Source organism: Bos grunniens, chromosome 11 (assembly GCF_055505025.1).
Source record: "Bos grunniens cultivar Pamir isolate PY7600 chromosome 11, Bosgru_T2T1.0, whole genome shotgun sequence".
Lineage (NCBI taxonomy): Eukaryota > Metazoa > Chordata > Mammalia > Artiodactyla > Bovidae > Bos > Bos grunniens.
Genome location: NC_141175.1, coordinates 88,660,168 through 88,684,463, shown reverse-complemented (window position 1 = coordinate 88,684,463; position 24,296 = coordinate 88,660,168). Strand labels below are relative to the sequence as shown.

Sequence of the window (24,296 nt, the reverse complement as noted above, 5' to 3'; positions counted from 1 at the left end):
CCCATTGCTTGTTTGTTTGTTTGTTTATTTTTCTGAAGGTCTGAAAGTGGTTTGCAAATTCAGACAGTGCAACTTGAGACACTTAAGGACACAACAGTAAGTTATGACCTTTGGGTCACATATTTGGCGCTAAGCTTTTCAACTGGGAAAGGAAAGCGATTTGGTCAAGATCAGGTATACAGGTTCCTAGACAACATAGAACCATCCTGGATATAGCTCAGGCACCCAGACTCTTGTATCACTTTGGTGAATGTGCCCAGCGAGCTCCATTGTCTTAGGCTAAGTTTAAGGGCAAGTTTAATTTTGATGTCACCGCTGTAGCGTGTCCCTTCAACTTTCCTGCCTTAAAGAGCCTCGTCTCGCAACCTGAGGGTGATTGTTCATAGTGTGGGTGTCATGAATTGGTGGCTTTCCAGTAACTCACTTTAGAGCCTTTTATTCTTCACCACTGGTTGTTAGACAATGGTGGGAGGAGGGCAAGCTGGAACTGATTGCTAAGTGAAGTTATTAATATAATGCTTAGCTGGCAATGAAAGGTGAAGGTTCTAAGTGAGATAATTTTTGAGAATCCATTTGATGTTCCTCTAACTCTTTAAAAATACTCTTTTTAACTTTCATGTGGTTTCGTTACTGTTGAAAGTTTAAAAGTCAGCTCTCAGACCCTGGTGGCAAGTGTGTTCTCCTCAAGTGTTTTCTTGTCCACCTCCTTATCAGCAGGGGGAGTATCTGACTTAAATGGTGGAGGCTGCTCAACTCAGACACGTGTGCCCCTCAAACCTGAGCTTCCTCAGTTTATTTAAGGTGGTGGGTGAAGGTCCAGAGCTGTTCTTGCTACCGGAACAGCACATTTTATCCTGAGACTTTAATAAAATAAATGACTGGAGGCAGAGGACTGGGAAACACACTTGAAGGAGGGAAGTGCCCCTTAGGTCAGAAGCCAAGGTAAACAGTCCTTGTAACTGAAAAGTAGACTTCCTGGATTCCGCCAAGGACCAGCCGGAGAGGGTGTGAAGTGTGACCCGCAAGTACCGTTTCCCGCTGTATAGATAGCCGTGTTGCTCTGAGTCCGGAAAGCTACCTCACAGAGCTATGAGAAATCGGTTTCTTGAACCAGACTCTTACAGGCTGTCCTGCCTACAGCCACCCCAGTGAAAGCACTGGGGGGAAATTTCATGTTCATGCCAGAGAAAGCAAGCACATGGGGCTCTCTGAGGAGTAAAGACTGACTCATCAGTGCCCTAGGGAAGCCTTGCAGGGGAACCAGTGGACTGGCAGCGGGCAGTGGGCAGGCTGCACATGTGCCTGTGTTTAGAGTGAATGGAAGCACAGACCCTGTCTTTTCCAGTAGAAAACTCTCATTGCAGTGCACAGCTGTGCACACGTTGCAAATGACATGTGCACACACATCCATATACGCAATGCGCAAACGTGGAAAAGTTCCTCCTGGCGTCAGTGCTCTTGTCTCCGTTCAGAGACGGAGAGTCCGTCTCTTATGTCCATTTCTCTGTGATGATAGCATTTTCTTCTAATTGGAGTGTTGCTGCTGCTGCTAAGTCTCTAAGTCTCTTCAGTCGTGTCCGACTCCTAGCGACCCCGTGGACTGCAGCCTACCAGGCTCCTCCGGCCATGGGATTTTCCAGGCAAGAGTACTGGAGTGGGGTGCCATGAGTGTTAGGTTCTGTTAATTCCAACAGAAAAAAAAAATTCTGTGTGTGCCGTTATTAATCTGTATAGGTAAGTACATGTAGATTGACTCCTAAGCAACTTACATAAAGCTGTGGGCATCTTGCTCCTGCACCTTGTCTGCTGCAGTTAAGAAGGTCCTCATCAGATTTGTGGTGGCTAATGTCCTACCCTGGCCATGTGTCAAAAAGGGTAGACCATCAAAAGGACTGATACAGAAATTCCCTAGAAATTTTCATACTCAGAGATTCTTGGAGCTTAGTTACATGTGGGGAAAGGCCTTGCCTTGTAAAAAGAGACCCAAATCCCTTTAATGATCAAAAGTGTTACCTAAATTTCCTCTCTGTAGTTGTATTTCTTGAACATCTTATTTCCCATAACGAAGTATTCGCCCTGAGGCCAAATACTAGGCGTTCTGCCTTCTTTTTAAGAAAACTATTATAATAGTAACATAACTTTACTAGACAGTTTGGAAAACAAGAGAAACAGTGACCCAAAATGCTCATATTCCAAGGGCAATCAGTTGTGTGTTTTTATATATACATCTTGTATAGGCTTTCTCTACATGCATATGTTTTTGTATCCTACACTATACATCTTGCTTCTTTCCACTTAAAACTGTCTGGTATCTCTCTCTCTCCCTCCCTCTCTGTCTTTCTCTCTCTCTCTCTTTTTTTAATCACATCTCATATCTTCTTTCCACTTAAAGTTACACCAAATACATCTTCCTATGTTGCTCCATAGTCTCTATTGTGATGTCAGCAGATTAATCCAGGTGTACTGACTGCAACTTTCCACTTCACTTCCTCTCCCCAGGACAGTGTAAAAGGCAAGAAGTGAAAAAAAATCGTCATTCAAGGTGGATTTATGGGAAAATTCTGTGTAGTCTTGATTTGTTTCCATGAGTGCCTGGGCTGTCCAAGCAGATGCCCATGATTGTCTCTTGTCCCCTTACTAAGGATCTGACCACTTGTGTCTGGGACTTGTGGTGTGAGTTCTGTGGCCCTTCATTGTTCTGTCTTAGATCTTTGCTGCCACCAGAACTGTACTGACTCTGAGGGCACCGAAGCTCTGTAATGACTTGTAGGGTTTGTGCAAATAACCAGCCCACTGGGTAGAGACATTTTAATTCTGTTGCTTTTTGGTAGTGCATTATTGGATTACAAATGTTTACTTAGTATGAAAAATGGATATAATTAACTATGCCCTAAATAGGGACTAGATATTTACTCCAAGATGAATTTGCAGCCTTTGTGCTTTGCATGCATGTGACATATGCTCTTGTTACTGATGTTACCTGTGATTCTAAGGATTTGAAATAGTTGCCCTCTTCTACCAGAGGACTAGGAGTTATCCAGCAAGGCATACACATAACACTTCAAAAAACCTGGATCATTTTTGCAATTAAGTTTGTTGAAATTCTATCAGGGAAACACTTTTTTTCCTTGTATTATTATTGATGATACAATATTAAAAATGGTTTTTACAATTCAGATGCCAGTTTTACATTCAAAAGATACAGATGTTTCGGATTCATTTCTGTAATTTTTTAAATTAAAATACAGGTTCTCAGTTGTGCAAACTGTGCAGAATCAAATCACCAGGCTTCAGAGAGATTTTTTATAAATTCCAATCAAAAGGAAGACCTAAATTGTATTACCTCTTTAATATTACAATTTCTGAATCATGAATCTTTGAAGATTTGTGAATCATGCATGATATATACCAGTCAACATATTTCAGTCCAGAAAGCGCTGGGCATTTACCTTACCTGACTTCTTGTCGGTTGGAGAGAGTACCTGTTCAGTCTTCTTTAAGCCATAGCATATAGCAAAGCAGTGCATATGCACAAGTAGAATTTAATAAGTACTTTTTGTATTGGCATATTGATTTAAAATAAGAGTACACTTTGTACTGAAAAGGTAATTTGAAGGTGAAGTCACATCAAATGTAATAGTTTAACCTTGGATATTTGTGGAATTTTAGTTCTTTCATGAGACAGTAACATTAAAGTCAACAAGTCTATTGTTAAGGTTTTTTCCAAATTAAAGCATAAAGTTTAACAGATACTTACATTCAACAATAATAAGCAAATAATTTGACACCTGCTACCAACCACCAAAATATGTGTATTGAAATTGTGTCTCCAGGATGAATATAAAGAGGTGTGGGAAGGCGACCACTCTTTGGAAAAAAGTGTGACACGGGGGAGAGTGCCTGTAGCTCCTGTTGTAATCAATTTATACAACTTTATTTGAAAGTGGGAGTCAATAGATTGCTTCCAGTGCAGAACAGTTAATCATTAATCAGTTGATCTTTATTATGAACCCAAACTGCTTGTATTTTCTTTTCAGAACCTTCTTAATAATGTGATTACGAGTGTTTAAATCAATGGAGAATGCAATGGACATGTGTGTTCCTTGTCCCATGGTAGAGAGTAAGCTTCTGTGTTCAGAGGAACGTTCCAGCAGCGGCTGAGTGCTAGCACAGTGTCGCTGGGCTATGTTTCCTTGCTCACAGAGCCCTGGAGCTTGGCCAGCTTGGGTGAGGGGGAGGAGGAAAGGTTTGGGTTTGAGAGCCCTGAGTTTATTTCTGGCTGTTGAGATGTGAGACTGTGGAAACAGTCATAAATAGAGTTTGAGGGAGGTTGTAGACTTGGAGGTTCTCGCCAGGGTAAGTGCTGGATGGATTTGTTTGTAGATGGGTCTGCTTTTAGCTGCTTCATGCTTTACCTCTCAGAGCTGGTGCTTCCAAGGGGTGAATGAAGCTCAGTGTCTGGGTCCCATCGGTATGGGTGTCTCAGAAGTCTTCCTGCAGTGGACCCATCGTGGCCACTCTGTTCCCTTTCTTTCTGCAGTTGTAGTGAAATAACTTCCCAACCTGTCGGGAGACTTTTTTATTTTTTTAAATAATGAACTCCAAGTGTCTGCATATATAGCATTTGGGGCAGGAGTGGGGCAGGGTGTGTATGTGAGGCTTTCTGGCCCTGTGTGTATCTGGGTATATATTACCGTGTACAGGGGCACTCAGTGAGGGCAGCAGCTCTGAGCCCCTGAGCTCCCCCGGATCTCTGGTGTCTTTGTGATCACTGCCTCCCCGTGTGCAGGTTCTGAGTCCTTTTCCACTGCTTCCCACCCATGTGGGTTCAGGAAGCCTCATGTCCAGTGCCTGCCCTGGATCAGCCCCATCTTGCACACAGGTGCTCTCTGCTGTCACGAGCTCGGGGACACTGCCCAGCACGCCCGACCACAGCCCTCCTCATCTTGGGGCAACTCGCCTGCCTTCAGTGGTGGCACTGGCCTGGCTCCCAGTGCTGGCCCTGTCTCCTCGGCTCTGTTGCTTGCTCGCCAGACCGTGAATCACCCTGGACTTGGGGCATTTTACCCGCCTGAAGGGCTCAGAGGCATTGCCAGGTCGCTTTAGGGTTGTGGTCTTCAACACTGCCCAGAGGAAATGACTTCTCAGGAGAAATGTAGATAATAAGTTCCTTAAGGAGAAACCATGTTTTATTAATGAGAGGCAGTATTGTATACTAGAGGGCGTCCTGGATCTGAAGTCAGTTCATTGTCCCACCCAGCGACTTGCCTGGTGCATTATCCTGCCCAAGCTACTTGACCTCTGTGTGCAGTTTCCATCTGTAAAATAAGATTGTTATGAGGAATCCATAGGGTTGTTAGGAGGAATGACTTAAGTTGACTCATTTGTGTAAAGCACTTGAAGAGTGGCTTATACATAGTAAGTGCATGCTAAATGTTGTCATTTTTTCTGAACACCGTGGTTTATACATAATAGGTGCTCATTAAAGATTTTGTTGAATAGTTGTAACATTCAGAAGATGGAAAAATTATTTCCTCATCTCTTGCCTTGAAAGTAGTAATATTTGGTTGCAACAAAACATTGTAGGCATGGAGACATTTATCCTGTGGTTGGGGATAGGGTAGCAGAATGTTCCAGATTCATTATCAGTAACCGTGTGCCTATGATTTGTTCATCAGACCTAACATACTCAGTATGGCAGAAGTTTGATTCCTGTTCACAGGCTCCCAAGGTAATTTTGAAAGGTCAAAACAGCTTAATCGGGATTTGTTTCCAGTGAGCATTGTTGTTGGAAGGTTTCAGACTCCAGCATATTTGATAGCTGTATTGAAACAAGGCTCTGTTCGCTCTTTATGGGTTCACTCTACATTCTAACGTATGTTTGCTTTTGAGGTGGAGATGGGTAGCAAGGTGCCCTTTCATTGAATAGGCTCTTGCTTCTTTGTAGCCCACCTAGCGCCTAGCGTGGGGCCTTGAAAGTGGCAGTTGCTCAGTAAATAATGTTTTCAGTTAATAAGTAAATCATGGGACATTCTTCTCTCCCTTACATCACACCAGTGCCTGGAAGGTTCCTTTTAGGAGGTTTTGTTTATGATTTTACCCTTAGGCAGTTGCTGCCTGATATGAGTGTTTCTGTCTTGCTGTTGGGGTATTGAGTTGAGGGCTTTTCTCAAAGTTACTGCTCATCTACCAGGAGAGGAATAAATGGTCTCCAAATAAAATCTTGATGAAATAGTGGGAAGAAGGGCACCATCGCTCATCTTTGATGAGGCATCTGGGCCGTACTCAGGATGAAGATCACAGCTCTAATAGAAAGAGGTAAGTCATTGTTTTTTAAGTTAAGAAAGTTGGTTTTAAAAGTTTATTTTGATAATATTTGCTGTGGTGAGAACTAAAGAGTATATATCCTTGTGTTCTCTTAGTAGGGACAGCGATCACAAGGACAAGAGCTTTTGACCAGGACCTAGAGATTACAGTTTGGAAAAGATGATTTCAAAATACCAATCATACCCATAAAGGTGACAAGAACATAATCCTGAAGTCCGTTGTCAGTGGTTTATGAGTGCTTATTTCGTTCTAAAACTATTTATGGATTCAGAAAATGATTTATGCAACAGGATTGCAACAGCCCTTTTTCTTTATGAAGAAATTGGAAGAGCTTTAAACAAACATACACACATACTCATTCAGACCAAAAAGCTTGCCCTGCCTTTAAAAAATGCCATTTCTGTTGCTTGTCGTCATTTTTTAATCACGGTTCCCTGCCCCCCACCTTTTTTTTTTTTTTTTAATGTTTCATTGTATTCCAAAAACAGTTTTTTTAACTGTTGAATTCTCCCCTGGTACCCAACTTCAAAAAAATAAATTTATTCCAATGTAGATATGTGTAGTATGGTTCTTGTATGGCAGGATTATTTCACAGGTGAATCATCTGGATTCACCGTTTTATAAAAAGAACAGGAGTGTGTGATCGCCATCCCTCTGCCTCTCTCACCCATATTGAAGCGGCCCGTTTAAAACCTGGTCTTCGTGAAAGGATGCGCTTCCCAGGACTCACTGTGTGGGCCCCTGACTGCTTCTGCTGCAGCTCCCCGCTGTGTTCCTGTGTGGCCATCAGCCTGGCAGCACAGGGGGAGCCGTGACGTGCAGCGTGTACTGAGCAGAACTCTGAACTATTTTCCTATGAAAGGTAGTACCTTCGTGGGGGGGAAAGTCCAGGTTCTAGTTAGTTCCAGATGATTGACCACACAGAATGCGTACCCTCTCACTAGTGTTTGGGTCTTAGTAAATAAAGGGAGTGTTCTGTGTGGAATCCTGGCTTGACCAGAAGAAACTGATCAGGGAATCTGTTTTCTCTTTTTCTTTTTTTTAACTAAAAGCAGTTGCTTAGAGTGAGATGTCTTTACATCAGGAAACCTTTCCACAGGTTTGTTTTTATCATCTTATCCACAGAGTTAGTCTTTGCTGTCAGACTTTACTCATAGGGATTTATTAAAAACTGCTTGGTTTAAAAAAAAAAAAAAAAAAAAAAACAGGGAAAGGTAGACAGTTGGTTGAAGTAGTTGGTAGATTTTGACCACGTAGGAGTGCGTTTTCCACAGAGCATATTACAGAGGCAGAACCCGGCTAACAAAAGCTGTTTATGACTTTGTCTATCACATGAATGGCAGCCCTCAGTGGGTTCTTCTTCACTCATTTCTCCTCCCCACTCTCCTCAGCACCATATCTTATTTACCTTCCCTCTCAAATTCTGTTCCCATCTGTCAGGTAGCTGTTGAGCAGGCTGGCTCCTGTCTTGAGGAGGCTGAATGCCAGCCCTACACCCCCATCCTCCAGGAGAGGAAGTCACCCTGACCATCCTTGGGAGGGGTTAGGAGTTCCCAAGCCCAGACTGGAGTGGGCTTATTTCCTCCATTCACATAGCGATCGCATTGGGCTCCCAGCGTCTCATTCCTCCCCAGCTCATTGTGCAGTGGAGCTTCTGTGTTTGAGGTTCTCAGCAGCACTGGGTGCCAGGCCTCCCAGTGCCCCCAACCCCCACCCTCCAGACCTGGTGCAGGTGGTGTCGAGTCCCACCACTCTGCGGCCTAGGATGCAGAGGGTGCCCTCGATGGATGCACATCCAGGAGCCTGGTTTCTCCTGGGGCTCTGCAGAAGTTGGGAAGCCTTTGAGAAGGCAGGGCTTGAGTTGAAACCCAAGGGGCCCAGAGATCACAAGAAAGACACCGAGGGACTTTGGGAGACGCGGAGTTGGAGGCAGAGGAATCCAGTATTGCCAGAGGAGAGTTTTACTTAGGGAGGTTAAAGAGGTTTGGTTGCCCTCTGAATAAGGATGGCATTCTATTTGTAGCTGAAAGTACATCAGACCTTGAAATGTCTGAGGCCAGAGAACCTGTGCTGTAGCAGGGGTCAGAATCACAGGCTTGGAAGGGCCCTTGGAAAAGGGCTCTAGGCCAGCCCCCTCATTTTACAGATTAAGGAACTGAGGCCCAGCTTTTTATGTTCTCTGATTGCATTTTACAGTTTCTGCTACTCCTGCCTCTTCCAAGCCCAGCGAGGTTGAGGGTTTCTTTCTTGCCCACTCTGGAAGGAGCTGTGGGACTCCTGTTGCCCTTCCCACCCCTTGACCTTGGTCTCAGGGTAATGGGCACAGTGGCGACTCAGCCTCTGCTGAACAGTTCTCTCCCTGCCTGCCGCCCTGCCCCACCCCTACCCCCCATGCAGGAATCCCAGCCCTCCCTGTGGGGGTGTGAAGCCACTGGAATGTGGCACTCTGACCCCTGGCAGTGAGTGTCCTGGATGGACCTGGCCTGGGAAACAGGAAAGACTCAGGGGAGGGGTAGACTGCCCCTTGGCCTTGGGGTGGGACGGAGGGAAAGGAAGTGCTGGCCAACGTTGCCTCCCCGCGTGGACCCAGCCGGCTCCCCAGCATGGGCGAGCAGGTGGCGGGGGCACCATGTGGCAAACTGAGCCGGCAGGCTTCCTCATTGCTGGGTCGGGGCTGTGCTGCCAGAGCACGTGGGGCCAGGGGGAAGGGGTAGAGGGGGGGAAAGGGAGGAGCAGACCAGAATGAGGGGAGACTCATAGGAGCTGGTGGACGTGAGGGTGGCAGATGGCAGGAAGGGATATCCAGTCCCTGTTCAGACCAGACGCAGTCTCACTTTAGAAACCAAATATGTCAGAAGGTGGGAAAGACCCCTCTGAAGAAGCCGCTGCCTCATTTGGAGACCCTGGAGCTTTTTCACATGCTCTCCCTTTGCATGACAGAGTTGGTCAACTGGCGGGGCGAGGGGGTGGGGGTGGGGTGCTGTCCATCCAGGTGTGAGACTGATTGGCACTTAGTTATCCCTTTCTGTTTTCTGTCAGGGATGGATGCGCGCCGCCCTGCCCCCCACCCCCACCCCCCGCCCAGCCCACTCCTTTGCACACACTCTGGTCAGTTACCACCCTCGAAGAGATTTTCAGAAACCATGAGGTCAAGCCTCAGTGATGATGTCCACTTGACTGGACATCAGCTCCTTGACTGGCTCTGGGGTAAGGGCACCTCATATCCTCCACTTCCTCCCTATTAAAGCACTTTGTGGGATGCACAGCAAGGACTTGGAGGTGCCCCATGTGGGCCCTTGTGAAACCAGGAGCATTGCACTGTTGCCAGACTGCTTATGAGGTCTGCCAGGATGGCAAGCCAGTTTTTCGTGGGGGAGTGTTTGCAGTTAAATTCCATGCTAGTGGGAAAGGTATAGAATCGAGAGGTGGCCGAGTGTCTCCGCAACACCCATTTAAGAAGAAAACCCTCCTGACTGCCGACGTACCTGAAGGGGTTGGGTTTCCTCTGCAGCTGGAATCTCTCCAGGCTGAGTCAGTTCATTCTTCCCATGCCCAGGGTTGTCTTGAATGATAATTAGTGTTCTGTGGTCCCACACATCCTGCTGAAGTGAGGGCACTCATGTCTCCACAGAGTCCTGGGAGTAGTGGCCCTGAGGCTAAGTGGAGATGTCTTGGTTTTCAGTCCTCACTGGTATGTGGCTCCTTTCCTCCACCTAACTGATACCAGAAGCCACCAGGTGAGGCCCGTGGGGATGCTGCAGGCAGTGCAGCAGGTGGGCAGGCCAGTGCCTCACTACTCAAGGTGTGCATCTTAGGACTTCTCTGAGAACCTAGCAGTCCTCTAAACTTGAAAGTTTAAAACAACAGAATTATTAAAGAACATGTTAAGTGCTTGTATGTAAGTTCAAAGCTATGTATCTCTGTATATTCTAATCCTTTGAAAATTTGTGATCCTTATTAGGTTATGAATGTGAGCAGAGCATCCTTTGGGAATGGTCGACATTTTAAGTTTTCCTTTATATCCTAATAACCATTGGTTCTTGAAAGGTATCTTGAACCTAATTAAATAGACAATAATTTTTAACCTTTCAGGTAGGAGTTAACGTAGATATATTTCCATATATTCCAAGAAATTATGAGTTTTATCATTTGACCTTTTTTTTGATGCTTCTTTTACTCTATAAAGACTAACTTTGAATAGAATAACATTACAGAATCGAGATCTTGCAAAACCCACCTACTTAATTGCATGTGGGAATACATGGTGTTGTAGCATGTGAAAAAAGGACTGGGTGATTTATGTGGGTTTATGTTTCGTTTTGGTAGCAAATTAGTTATTCTCTAAATGTGTATGTTTATGCATGCATGTGTTTAAATTTGAAATGCAGAAAGAAATTTATCAACTCTTTTTTGACTTTGAAAGAAAGTTTCTTGGCAATATTTTAAAATACCAAAATGATACTTGCTTCCTCAGCCTCTGGTAGTCATGAATTATTATAAAGCTTATTCTTTTGCACTTAAAATATTCCAGAAAGGTATGAAATATAAATGCATAAGGATTGAAGAACATAAGTAAACCTGAATCTTACATACCCACAGAAAATCTTTAAAGCTGCTACTTCCTGCCCCGCCCCGCACCCCCCACAGACAGGATATTGTTAACAGAGTAGTCCACTAGTCCAATTTCCCATTCATTTTCACCATTTATCAAGTAAGGATTGGGATCCTACGCAACACAGCATGAAGTGGCTCTAGAAATAAGATAGACACAGTCCCCCACTCCTCCAGCAGCTCGGAATCCGGCTGCAAACGCACAGCCGCCTTGTCTTTGGATAAGTGAAGTAGGTGGGAGAAAATCAAGTTAACTTCAAGGAGAAGACATTTAAGCCACACACAGGAAAATGGTCGCAGATTTCCAGTTAGTGTAAGAAAGCCCATGCCTCGCAGAGGGAGTGGAAACAGCAGAATACTCAGAATTGATTTAGTAAGTATTTATGGAGGACCTACTGTGCTAAGCCCTATTCTAGGTATGGATGACAGAACTATGACCAAGAGAGACAAAAATTTCTTTCAATCTGGAGCTTTCTGGTAGAGACAAAATGAACAATATTATAAATAGTACTTAAGACATGGACTGTGCCAGAGGGATATGCAGTCTGTGCAGGAAAATGAAGCCAAGAAGGGGAACAGCCGTGCGGAGGTTTGCAGTATGAATGGAGCGGTCGTGGAACTTCTTGGCAAGTAGTTGAGTTTGATTGGAATCCTGAAGGGGTGGGGGAGTGAGTGGGCACAGAAGGGGCAAGGGACGTTCTGGGTGGAGGGGACACAGGTTCCCAGGCCCTGAGGCTTCAGTGCTGGAGGTAAGAGGTACTGGCCATTCAGTAGGGGGTAGGTTTATGGGAGGTTAGTTGGACCCAGGCACAGGCCCCATTTATCAGTGTGAGGGGTTAGGCTTGACTCTGGAATCAAGTGGGAGCCATTGAAGATGGTGGGGTAGTGTTGATGTCGTCACCGATACCCCCAGGGTCTCAGAACTTGGCATCCATGAGGTTTGGAGGTTCGAATACTACACAGAGGAAACTCCAGTGTTGAGGGAAATGTGCAAATGTATTTTTCAAACATGTTCTTAAAATTGCTTAGTTTTTTTTTTGGTCTTGTTATATTTGCACTTACTATCTGTTTCACGTGAATCATAGGGATAAAATCATTGCTGTATAAAACACAGACCTCCCAAGTGATTAATGTTCATTTCTTGACATACCCTAAGCATGAGTCCTAACCCGCCCTTCCCCAACCCCCCACATATACTGCACAGCCTGTGGGATCTTAGTTCCCCCGCCAACTCATGCTCTCTGCATTGTAAGTGCAGAGTCTTCACTACTGGATGACCAGGGAAGTCCAAGAGTCCTGTTTTTCATTGCCCCCTTATCTACATTTGCTTCTAGGAAAAGAGTTCCAGGGTAAATTTCAAAGACTTGATGACTTGAAGAATCAGTGTATCAGAGAGGCCCTGTGTGGTGTGAGATTTCTTAATCGACCCCAGTTGTCACTCTGATTCTCATTTCTTTTTTTTGACCACACCTTACATCTTACGGGATCTTAGTTCCCCAATCAGGGGTTGAACCCAGGCGCCCGCAGTGAAAGTGCCAAGCCGTAACCACTGGACCACTAGGGACTTCTCTGATTCTCAATACTAATTTCTAATACTTCTTCCCATATAAACATACAGTAGCAATGTGGATTTTAATATTTTTTTTTTAAGAGAAAAGAGATCTGGACATATACACCAAACGTTCACTTAAAATGAAACCAGGCACGTTAAAAAAAAAAGAAAAAAGTGTTCATTGAATATTGCTGGTGAATTGTGTTTTGTTGCCAGGATCAGGTAGCTGCAGATCCATGGAGTGTGTAGGGATAAATAAGATCACACATAGAAACTTGCTCACAGAAAAGTTTAAAGGTTTGGGTGTGTGATATTCAGGGATGATATTTCTTTGTAGAATAGTATTGGGAGTTAATGGTAAGGATCAGTTAGAAATACAATTGTTGGAATCAAAGGTGATCACTCTTTCACTTATCATCTTCTACTTGGTTTACTTTGAAGAAACACTAAGTTGAGGTTCACGGCAGTGCCCAAGTTGATTTATAAAGACATTTCTTTCAAAACAGTTGCTAACTGGTTTCACTAATTCATTATCCTGAAAGGATTCCTTAATGCTACTTACAGATCATTACACCTCTTAGAAATCATTACTTTCGCCTCAGGAGTATGGCTTTATGTGGAGGCATTATTACTTTCACAAGGAAACCCTTGTTTCCTGGATGTTAGAATAGTTGAGATCACGCTCATACTGTCGGGTTTCCAGATGTTTCCAAAGGCACCAGCAATGCCATCGTCTTGGCTGAGAACATGTCGGAGGCTCTGCTGGCCCCTCGGGTAATGACCATCAGCCATGGACCATCATGTTCACTTGAGATGGGCTGCTCCAGTGTGAGATGAAAGAATAACAGTGTTCCTCCCTTTCTATGGGGCTTCCCTTGTGGCTCAGCTGGTAAAGAATCTGCCTGCAATGCAGGAGGCCTGGGTTCAGTCCCTGGGATGGGACCATCCCCTGGAGAAGGGAAAGGCTACCCACTCCAGTATTCTGGCCTGGAGAATTCCATGGACTGTATAGTCCAGGGGGTCGCAAAGGTTGGACATGACTGAGGACTTTGACTTCCCTTTCTTTTCCATGGTGCTCGGGTTCTCTGGACTCTTGGCCTTGACATTTTGTCCAGCTCTTGACCACCTCACTTCCCTGTTCTTCAGCTCCTCCTGTTGCCTGCTTGTGTGGAAGTCGATGGAAAGCACCTAGTAAGTCCTGGCTTAGGAAATGTTAGCTGTTATCAGAAGATTGACTGAAGGGGCGGGACATGTTGTGAAATGTGTTTCATTATCTGTGTTAATTGTTCAGCTAGTATAATGAAACATTAATAGCCCTCAGAGTGCTTATTTTCAGAATAGCATGCTCATTTTGTGGTTCTTGTTTGAATTCTGGTCACATTTCTTCTTTTCCCTGTTGTGCTTTATACTTTGGGGTGAGTATAGTCAAGTAAAAATGGCATTCTCATATCTAGTCTTCTGTTTGATTCTTGATCATTTGACTAACAGATTTTAGGTTGGAGCATACATTAATATTTATAAAGTAGTACTGTGTATTATTCATACCCACAAGTACCTTTCTAACAAGAAGCATTAACTTGTGTCACATTATCTAATTATGGTCATGATAGACAAAAGTGGTAGGAAGGGAGATAACAAGAGCTTATTATTATTTAAGTTATTATTTATTTATCCAGTGTTGGTTGAGGAATATTACATTCGTTCACCCCTTCAACATGACATAAATATTATTGATATTTGGAAGTATTGGGTAATAAAATGTTGAGGCTGAAAGAAAACTTGAGTCAGTATTAATGTTTCACAGGAAATGTTTTCAGTATTAATGTTTCAGCAGAAAAACTGGGATCAAAAGGTGTTTCTCAACTATTTCTGAATAATTGTCTGTCTTTCCTACCACCAAACTTACTTTCCAAAAACGTTTGGCACTTAAAGATTTGGATTGCTTTGTTGAAATTCAGGTCCTCCTGTTCCTGTTTATTCCTTCTGCAAATATTTATTTTGCTGAGCTACTATTTGCAAGGCCTGTGATAGCCCAATGACAAAAAAGAACCTACTTTTCTGGTGGAGATGAGATGAGCAATTTCATTATACTGCCATAAATGAAATAATTCTAATGGATATGTAGTAGAACTCCTACAGAGGAGATAATTCTTGATTTAGTCCCTATAGAGCAGATGAAACCTGGAGAAAGTATTAAAGATTAAATAGGAGCTTTCAAAGCAGGTAAAGAGAAGCAGCTTTCTTAGCCAGAGAGAATGGCTTTGCAAAGCCGGGGGTCACGAACAGTACGGGTCCTTTGGGAGCACGCCATTATGAAGTATTGCTGCAGTGAGTGGGGAAGAGTGGGAGAGATGAGGGTGAAGAGGTGGTCTGCAATCAAGTCTAAACAAGGCTTTGTGTTCCGTGCCAGAGACTTGAATGGCCAGATGTTGGACTTCATTTGGAAATTGCTGTTTCCTGACTCCACATCCTTAAGAAGTTTGATAGGGCAGTTCTTAGAACACCCTTACTAGGTGTTATTTACACCAAAGCGCTTCTGTAGGAAAATAATCATCTGGCTTAAAGGATGACTTTTAGAGAATTGAGATGAAGAGAGGAAATGTGAAAGAATTAAGTACTTCTCCAAGATAATTTTTCCCTCAACTAAGATGTATTAATTTGTAAGTAACAGTGCATTTGATAACAGTACCAATGTTCTTTAAAGCTGGTGAAACAAGGAAATTACATGTTTTAGTGGAGATTCGTGCTCAGAGAAGCCTGTGTGGCTTAATAATGGCATGTGCCTGACCAGCAGGTCTAACGCCGAGCAAGCATGGGCTAGTGGAGAGGGCCTGAAGTTTTCCTTTAAAAATACTGGGATTCAGTCTCAAAGTAGAAGAAATGTAGGGGGTTGAGTTCTACACCACTGGGTTCAGTCAGACTAATTGTAGAGCTTCCATGAGTAATGAAGTATCTTGTTTTTATTATTTTAAAAAAATGTCAAAAATGTAACCATTTAATGTCTAACTTCCTGGTAAAACCACTGAAGAGAAACCTATTGAAAACAGTAGTAATATATGTCCAAGTACCTACCTGGATGAGGTGACATACATAGATGGAACTGTTAGTCATAAACCATTTATGAGATATCATAATAATCTTTCTGAAGAATCAGTTTTTATTATGTTAATCACCCCTGTTGCTTTTATCTCTATGGCATTTTCTCCATATACTATCTTTCTTGTTTCTTTTGATTTGCTTTATTGTTCTTTTTCTAATTTCAATTGAATGCTTAGCTCATTTTTTTTTTACCTTATTTCCTGTGAAATTTCCCTTTAAACACTGCCTTAACTGTGTCCCATCAATATCAACCTGTGCCATTTCTATTGCTCTTCATTTTAAGTATTTGATGAATTTTCCTATAGTCTCTTCCCATTAAAAAACATTTTTATCATAAAAATTTCCAAATATATACAGAAGTTGAGGCAACTGTGTAGCGACACAGTGCTTTAGTAGTTATCAATTCAAGGCCAATCCTGTTTTAATCTGTTGAGACCTTAGCCAGTAAATCCTCTAGGACTAGATGTGCTGGAAAGGTCCTGCAAAGTGATATTTGTTATATTAAAAGCACCCTTGGCCTGCCTTACGATGCATAGTGATTGGTTTCCAAAGTTTAAACTGGTCTGATTAAATGGGAAATTTTTTTAAATTTAAATTATGACCACCATAAGCATGTGGTTCTCTGACACTGTGTCTAGTAAATTGAACTGTACAATTTCAACAAAGGTGCCAGAGTCGAGGAAACACAAGGATGAAGTCTAAAGGGACCTCATGGATTATCCATTACACTTCCATATTAGTGATGACATGAATTGGAGCTGAGAGGACTAACTGCCTTGCTCAGAGTCACTCTAATGACAGAACTAAGGTTGTGATTCCTTTCCATGAGGACAGAACTCTGGGCTGTCTGCTTTTCCACTTTCACTTGAGGGTAGACAGTCCCAGCTTTAGGCAGGATTGTGACATAGAGTTGTGTTCTGCAGCCCTGATCTCTCTTTGCTCATCTTGTTTCATGAATTCCTTGTTTCTAGAGATACTGCTTATCTTCTCTTAAGTTCTTCTCTGTCCCCACCAGCTTCCTATTATCAAAAAGGAAATTATCCTTTCCTTAATCTTTTCCTCTGTCTCAGGATTCCTAGGAACATTTTATTCACATACTTGGTATGGTTTTGGTTAGAGTGGTGGGAAATTGTACGGTAAACTCCTCTTTCCTAGTGTTTTAAGTTCTTAGTAACTTCCTTGTTCAGTTCTTGATTTTTAATAGAATACCAATAACTGTTTGAGGAATGAATGTTTGAAAGGAATGATGAATGGATGAATGAATGACTGTACATGGCTGTAGTTCCTCTGTGGTTGTCATCTGATAGTTGTATTGCTGTGGTGTCTGACAAAAGTTACAGCAGTAGAACATTACTTTTCGTTCACAAATGTTTGACTATAAATTGATTTAGTCAATTGAATCAGCATTGTTTTCCAAGACTTCCCTACTTGGACATGATATGAATCAAGCTTGTTACATGTTTATAGAGTTTGTTTAAGAATCTTTGAAATTGGTTTAAGAATCTTTCCAAAAAAATGTGTGCATATTTTAATATTTCCATTGTTTTAGATTCAGACTTTGTCCACTCTGGTACATAGCTACATATGCCTAACATAGTTTTATTCTGTGAAAATGCCTATAAAACAAATGTTTATAACGTGAGTCATTTCTGTTGATAACCATAATTTTGCCCTTCCTGCTTTGCGCCGATTGCAGCATGCAGAAGAGAAGGAGAGGGAAGCACCAGCTTTTGGAACATAACGCCGTAGGCTGGGAGGAGAGAGAATGAAAGCTCGCTATGTTAGATTCCTCCTTGAGCAGAACCGAATGCCTGATAACAGCCAGCCAGAAGTTGGGGGAGTTAAGAGCAGCAATTTTACATTACAACAGAGTTTCTAGGCTGGCATGGAAAGAGATGCCAGTATTAGCTATTTGCATCTTACTGTAGCCACAGGGATATGTGAACAGCTGGAGAATTAATCTGATATATATTCCCGGCAGGCTTTCTTCTGCCAACAGAATTCCATTACTGTGAGCTTCTGAGTGTGTACTATGAATTTGTGTCTTGCTTTTTAATAGCTGCTGTAGCGTATTTCTGGCAAGTGGAATACCACATAATGGGGTGCAGTTGTATCTGCGTTTGGTAAACTGCGGCACCCTAAGCTCTTACGAGGTGGGAAAGGTAAGGCTCTGAGTCTGGGGATGCTTTGTGCCCTCAGGAAGTTGGAGATTTCAGATGCACACACAGTACTTTGTCCAATATGTGCAGTCATACCTGAAACATTTTTTTCCATGTTAGTGGAATTTCAGACTCCAGCAAGCAGATGGAAAGATATTTTGAAGAGTAGAGAAGTGGAATCTAGGTCCAGTTAGGCCAGGGTTGCCATGGCTGGTTCCTGAGCATAGAGCGGATATAACCCCGAGGCAGGCCACAGTCCATGGGGTCACAACAGAGTTGGACACAACTTAGCAACTAAACAACGACTGCTGCTTCCCAGATCTGCGGCTGATGAGTCTTCGTACATCTTCCAAGATTCCTCCTCTTTCACATCCTTTTCCCCTCCCCTACCCTGAGGATCACAGCTCCTTTCTCACTAGCCTTTGCACTTAGAATCTGTTATATCAACTGTGGGAAGAAGGAATTTCAGGCATCATCAAGAATGTTGGAAAGTAGTCCATGAAGCAGAAACACCAAGTCCAGAGTAAGACTGAGGGTGGCTCTTGGACGCACAGGTGTTTTAAGTGTTTCTGACTTGGCACTTCGTGTACACTCTTAATTTTTTTTTTTGTAAAATCATTCATTAGACTATAGAGAGCTGTTGGGGACAATAGGGATGGCAGGTCATGCAAAACCTGTGGAACTGCATACACAGAGGACAAATATAAACAATAAAAATCCAAATAAAGATCCAGACTCAATTAAGCCACCCTTTACATTTGCATCTGGGCTCTAGCAGCCCATCTCTGCAGCCTCACACACTCCTGAGTTCATGCTGCTTCCTCCAGGGGGTGGGGCCTTGCAGACACTGGTTTCATCAGAATTAAAGATCCAGGGGTAGTTTCTTCATCATGATTTTTAAACACAGAGGAGAATATCTCTAGCTTTTTCATTCACAACCTCCCCAGACAGTTGAATGTAGTGAAAAGTTCAGCCACTGGAGCAGCCATTTCTTGCATTAGAGGAAGGAATTTAAATGAGATTATAAGATATTTTCTTAACATATTCATTAACTGCAGACTTTTCCTTTTATTGTGAGAGAACTTGCTCTTAATCTTTTTATAACATTAATGTAGCATTAAAATCACACATGAACAGCCCACCTTCTACTTTATACTGACATCATTTTGTTCCAAATTATATATTAAGTAAAGTTACATTAGTGAAATGTGTTTTTATGATTCAGCAGTAGCTTTTAGGCCACTCCAGTACTCTTGCCTGGAAAACCCCATGGATGGAGGAGCCTGGTAGGCTGCAGTCCATGGGTTCGCGAAGAGTCAGACACGTCTGAGCGACTTCACTTTCACTTTTCACTTTCATGCATTGGAGAAGGAAATGGCAACCCACTCCAGTGTTCTTGCCTGGAGAATCCCGGGGACTGGGGAGCCTGGTGGGCTGCCGTCTCTGGGGTCGCACAGAGTCAGACTCGACTGAAGTGACTTAGCAGCAGCAGTAGCTTTTAGGAGAAGAAGTAACCAGTGTCCTTTTGTTCTTAAACCTGACTCCTGTGCTGTCTTGGCCTAAGTGTACCAGTGAGGCATGCTGCTTTTTAGAACAGCAGTTCACAAAGTGCGGGCCACAGACCCCTGGGGGAACCCCAAGAGACCTTTTCAAGTAGTGCATGAGGTCAGAGTTATTTTCACAGTAATACTAACATATTATTTGCTTTTATTCTGTGTGTCAACATTTGCACTCGTTCTACAAAAGCAATGCTGGTAAAACTGCTGACATCTTAGCCTGAGCAGAGGCTGTGACCCCAAACTGTGTTAGTCAGTTACTACCATTCAGTTGCAGTAAACTAATACTAATAACTAAGTAAAAAAATCAGTTTCCATTAACAATGCCTGTTATTGAAGTAGTACATGTTATTAACTTTATTAAGTCTCTTTTAAAAAACACTTTTATTTTTAAATTATTTTTGGTTGCACTGGGTCTCTGTTGCTGTGAGGGGCTTTCTCTAGTTGGAGTGAGTGGCGGCTACCCCCTAGCTGTGACGCATGGACTTCTCATTGTGTGGCTTCTCTTGTTGCAGAGCACAGGCTCCAGACTCGCGGGCTCAGTAGTCGCGGCACACAGACTTAGTTGCCCCCTGGCACATGGAGTCCTCCCAGATCAGGGATCGAACCTGTGTCCCCTGCTTTGGCAGGCAGATTCCTAATCACTGGACCACGAGGGAAGTCCTAATTTTCCTAAATTTCAATCATTGGTTACATATCTTATGAATATTCTGTGGAATGAAATGGAAAGTACACATGAAATAATGCTGCCTACTGAAATCCCACAGTTGTCTCGAGGAAAAGCATCACATTGTCTTATAAACATCCCAGTTGGAGATGTCAGATTAGCCATAGTTATAATTGACTGTTCACTACAGTACTCAAATATTTAGTTATACTTGAACATGCATGTATTTTAATTCATACGTGAAATTATAAAATTTCTCTCATTTTATATTTAGAAAAAATAGCATTTGGATTTGGTGTCTTGCGGAAGTTACAGTCTTAAAAATACATTTGCAGAGGTATGTCAGATATCTTGACCTCTCGGTCTCAAAGACTACTTTTTGTCATATGGAGAACACCAGAGAAAAACTACTTGATATAAATGAAGGGCAGTATTCCTGTTATTTAGTTCAGTTTAGTCGCTCAATTGTGTCCGACTCTTTGTGACCCCATGGACTGCAGCATGCCAGGCTTTCCTGTCCATCACCAACTCCCAGAACTTGCTCAAACTCATGTCCATCACATCAGTGGTGCCATACAACCATCTCATCCTTTGTCATGCCCTTCTCCTTCTGCCTTTAATCTTTCCCAGAATCAGAATGTTTTCCAATGAATCAACTCTTCACATCAGGTAGCCAAAGAATTGTATCTTCAGCTTGAGCATCAGTCCTTCCAATGAATATTCAGGACTGATTTCCTTTAGGATTGACTGCTTGGATCTCCTTGCAGTCCAAGGGACTCTCAAGAGTCTTCTCCAACACCACAGTTCAAAAGCATCAATTCTTCCATGCTCGGCTTTCTTTACGGTCCAACTCTCACATCCATACATGATTGCTGGAAAAACCATAGCTTTGACTATATGAACCTTTGTCAGCAAAGTAATGTCTCTGTTTTTTAATATGCTGTCCAGGTTTGTCATAGCTATTCCTGTTATTAACTCCTTTTTCCCCCCCTCCCTTCTAACTCTTAACTAGTCCAAGGAAAAATGAAAAACTGAATCAGAATCAGAACCTTGATCCTTGTGCTGTATACATGGATTTACTTAAGAAAAGAAATTTTAAAACATCAAATTTGCCAAGTGCTGTCAGCAGCACTGTTGGGCTCAGATTTGATTTCTGTATAATCAAACCTCACTCAGTTTTTGCTTTTCAGTCCCTGTTGGTTGGCTGATAAATTATTTTAAAGTATAATGTTCTGTAATAGAAAAACACAAAAGCATTTGTCTCAAGAGCATGTTATACTTGATCCTATGAAGCAGCGGTTGCTAAGGAAACTATTTGCCAAGAAGAAAAACAACGTATTGATTAAGATGGGGGCATAGAATTGAAAGGGTTTCCTCTCAAGAAAGAAAACAAAAGCATATGACACTTTTGGCTTTAGTCAGATGCCTCCTGACTGGACACAGTGGCCGTGACATTTCCTGCGGGGGTGGCCAGGCTTACCTGTGCTCCATGAGGTGCAGCCTGTCATTTCTGCCAAGAGGCTTCTGCTGAGAAGAGTAAGGAGCTGGGGTGGGTATTAAGGGAAGTTGCCTTTTAATTCTGACTCCACTCTCAGGGAAAATGGTCTTTCTGTGGGGAGGCAGAGAAAAACATCTGGCAGTGAAAACAAATTGGCCCTGAGATGGACTCCTTGGAAGTGCCCTTGATGCCAGCCAGGTAATAAGGCTGAAGTCTAGAGCTGATCTGGAAAAGAGATGATGACAGATGATGCCTAAAGGTACCAAAGGATGTCTGAAAATTTTTTCAAAATGCCTGCCTCATTAACACTTTACTAATAAGCTTTTTGAATAAGATTTTTATTGTGTAAACAAGTTCATTATAATGAAACAGTTTTCCTTGGTATATATCTATACATTTTTTTACAAGACATTTTCTGTGTGTTTTTTTTTTAAAGCATAGACAACAGTATTAACCGTATCAGTGACATGAGAAATATGGTTATTGAATGTTTTACTACGTCAGGGGTTAAGGATGTTCAGAGTTGGATAAGACCTGGCTCTTGTGCATGAGGACTGTTTGTCTAATGGGGAAGTTTGACTTATATGAAGCCATTACTAGAAAGGATAAGAGGTGTGCACAGGTATTTATAGGAACATGGAAGATAGAGCAGCTCAGAGCTGGAGAAGTCTTCTCAAAGAAGTGACATTTGCCTTGCGTGTTTTTTTTGTTTGTTTGTTTTTTTAATTTTTAAAAAATTTTTATTGGAGTACAGTTGCTTTATAATGTGTTAATTTCTGCTATACAGCAAAGTGAATCAGCTATGCATATCCCCACTTTTTTGGATTTCCTTCCCATTTGGGTCACCACAGAGCATTGAGTAGAGGTACCTGTGCTGCACAGTAGATTTTCATTAGTTATCTGTTTTACGCATTGTAGTGTATATAGGTCAATGCAGTTTTCCAGCTCATCCCACCCCTTGACTTGGGTCTTGGAATGAATAGGAGTTATCAAGAGGAAGGGGAGAAGGAGGTGTTTTAGGCAGATGATACTCTGTGAGCAAAGGCATGGGAGCGTTCCTTGAGGGTTTGTGGTGAGAATCTGTACTTACTGGAGCATTAGGTTGTGTGAGAGATTGGTGCACGGTGAGTCTGTACAAGTAGGTACAGGCTGTATCATAATCGTATCTACAATAAGAAATTTGGACTTTGTCTTGTTGGTGAGAGAAAGCCAATGAGCAAGTTCGTCTTTTGAGGAAGGTGATTCTGCTGACAGAGTGAGTTAACGGGGTAATGCAAGGAGACAGATGAGAGGATGCTGCAGGATGAAGAGTGATGTGTCAGGGAACTCCAGTTACAATGGAGGGAAGGGATGTTTATTGTGAGGGAAAAATCTGCATCAGAATCCCATCAACACATTGGTGATACAGTAACTATACATATTTAAAATGACAGTGATAAAAATTTCTTCTTGGAATGAGATAGGAAAGAGGAGAAATACAGTTTTCCAGTGGTTTGAATGTTACTTGAGTTTCTTATTAGCTTTTACATTCCTAGGGTTGAACTAACTTTGAATTCCAAATTTGAATGTTCAGTCAAACAGTTTCTTCATGGTAAATTTCACAGAACTGGATTAGGCTCGTGGTACTAATAACATGTCAGCAATTAAATATAGAGATAAGAAATTATCTACTTGAGCCATTTCATCATGTATTATAACTGAAGACAAAATTATCACCTATTCATTTACCTTGTGGAATTGTTTCAGTGTATTTTTCTGGTTTTCCATCTTGAAGATAGGAATGTCCCTTTGTGTACATGTTATGTACCTGTTATTTCTAAAGGCCAAAGACAGACTAAACAGGAAAGCAGATCTTCAAACGGATAACTTTTGTTTTTGTTTAAACTTCTAAAATCATTCTATTGAGAGCTGAAGGTTTGATCAAATCAGAGAGCCTGATCTTCTGAAATCAAAACACAGATTTTCTGTTCTCCCTTTTCAAAGAATCACCCTGAAGCCCTTTGTTTTGTAAATGATATCCTTCTAAAGACACCTTGACAAGAAAATTATTTATTTCAGTGAGGGAAAACAGTCTTTTCCTGACTTAGTAAGTCAACAGTGTCACCAGAAGGAAAAGTTAGCCTTATAAAAATCATACCCATTTGTTTGCACTGTCTTCTGCAATAACATATTCTTAAGATGGCTTTGTACCTGCCTTACTTTGAGCAACAGGTTTAAGTACCTTAAATTCAAGCACTTTAAAAATATTCTCTCAAGATATGGTTATCAGAAACATGTTTACTATTTAATAGTCAGTACCCAGTTAAGGTGTGATAAAGTATCCATTAAAGATAATGTTAAGAGAGGGGGACACTCATATAACATACCGGAGACTCCGAGAAATAGTCTGGTTTCCTAAAGAGGTGTTTCAATTACGAGGAATTCAGTTAAGGACTGAGTCTGCCTGTGGTTCTGTCATGTTTGTCTCATTTTTCTGAACTGGGTCCCTGAAAGTTGGTTTTAAAATCTATTTTAGGGTCTTCCCTGGTGGCTTAGCTGCTAAAGAATCCACCTGCCATGTGGGAGACCTGGGTTTGATCCCTGGATTGAAGATCCTCTAAAGAAGGGAAAGACTACCCACTCCAGTGTTCTGGCCTGGAGAATTCCATGGATTGTGTAGTCCATGGGGTCGCAAAGACTCAGACACAACTGAGTGACTTTCACACTGGTGGCTCAGTTGGTAAAGGTTCTGCCTGCCGTGCGAGAGACCTGGCTTCAGTCCCTGGGTTGGGAAGATCCCCTGGAGAAGGAAATGGCAACCCACTCCAGTATTCTTGTCTGGGGAATC

General features: G+C 42.4%; 1 protein-coding gene and 1 long non-coding RNA gene across 7 annotated transcripts in view; both read left to right on the top strand.

Annotated features, from left to right (window-relative positions):
* CRIM1 (cysteine rich transmembrane BMP regulator 1) overlaps positions 1-24,296 on the top strand; it is a 209,389-nt gene that overhangs the window by 16,468 nt on the left and 168,625 nt on the right. The window lies entirely within an intron of this gene.
* Positions 5,670-6,540, top strand: LOC147363517 (uncharacterized). Its single transcript, XR_015137235.1, has 3 exons — positions 5,670-5,731; positions 6,194-6,318; positions 6,423-6,540. It is a non-coding gene; the product is annotated as an uncharacterized LOC147363517 (long non-coding RNA).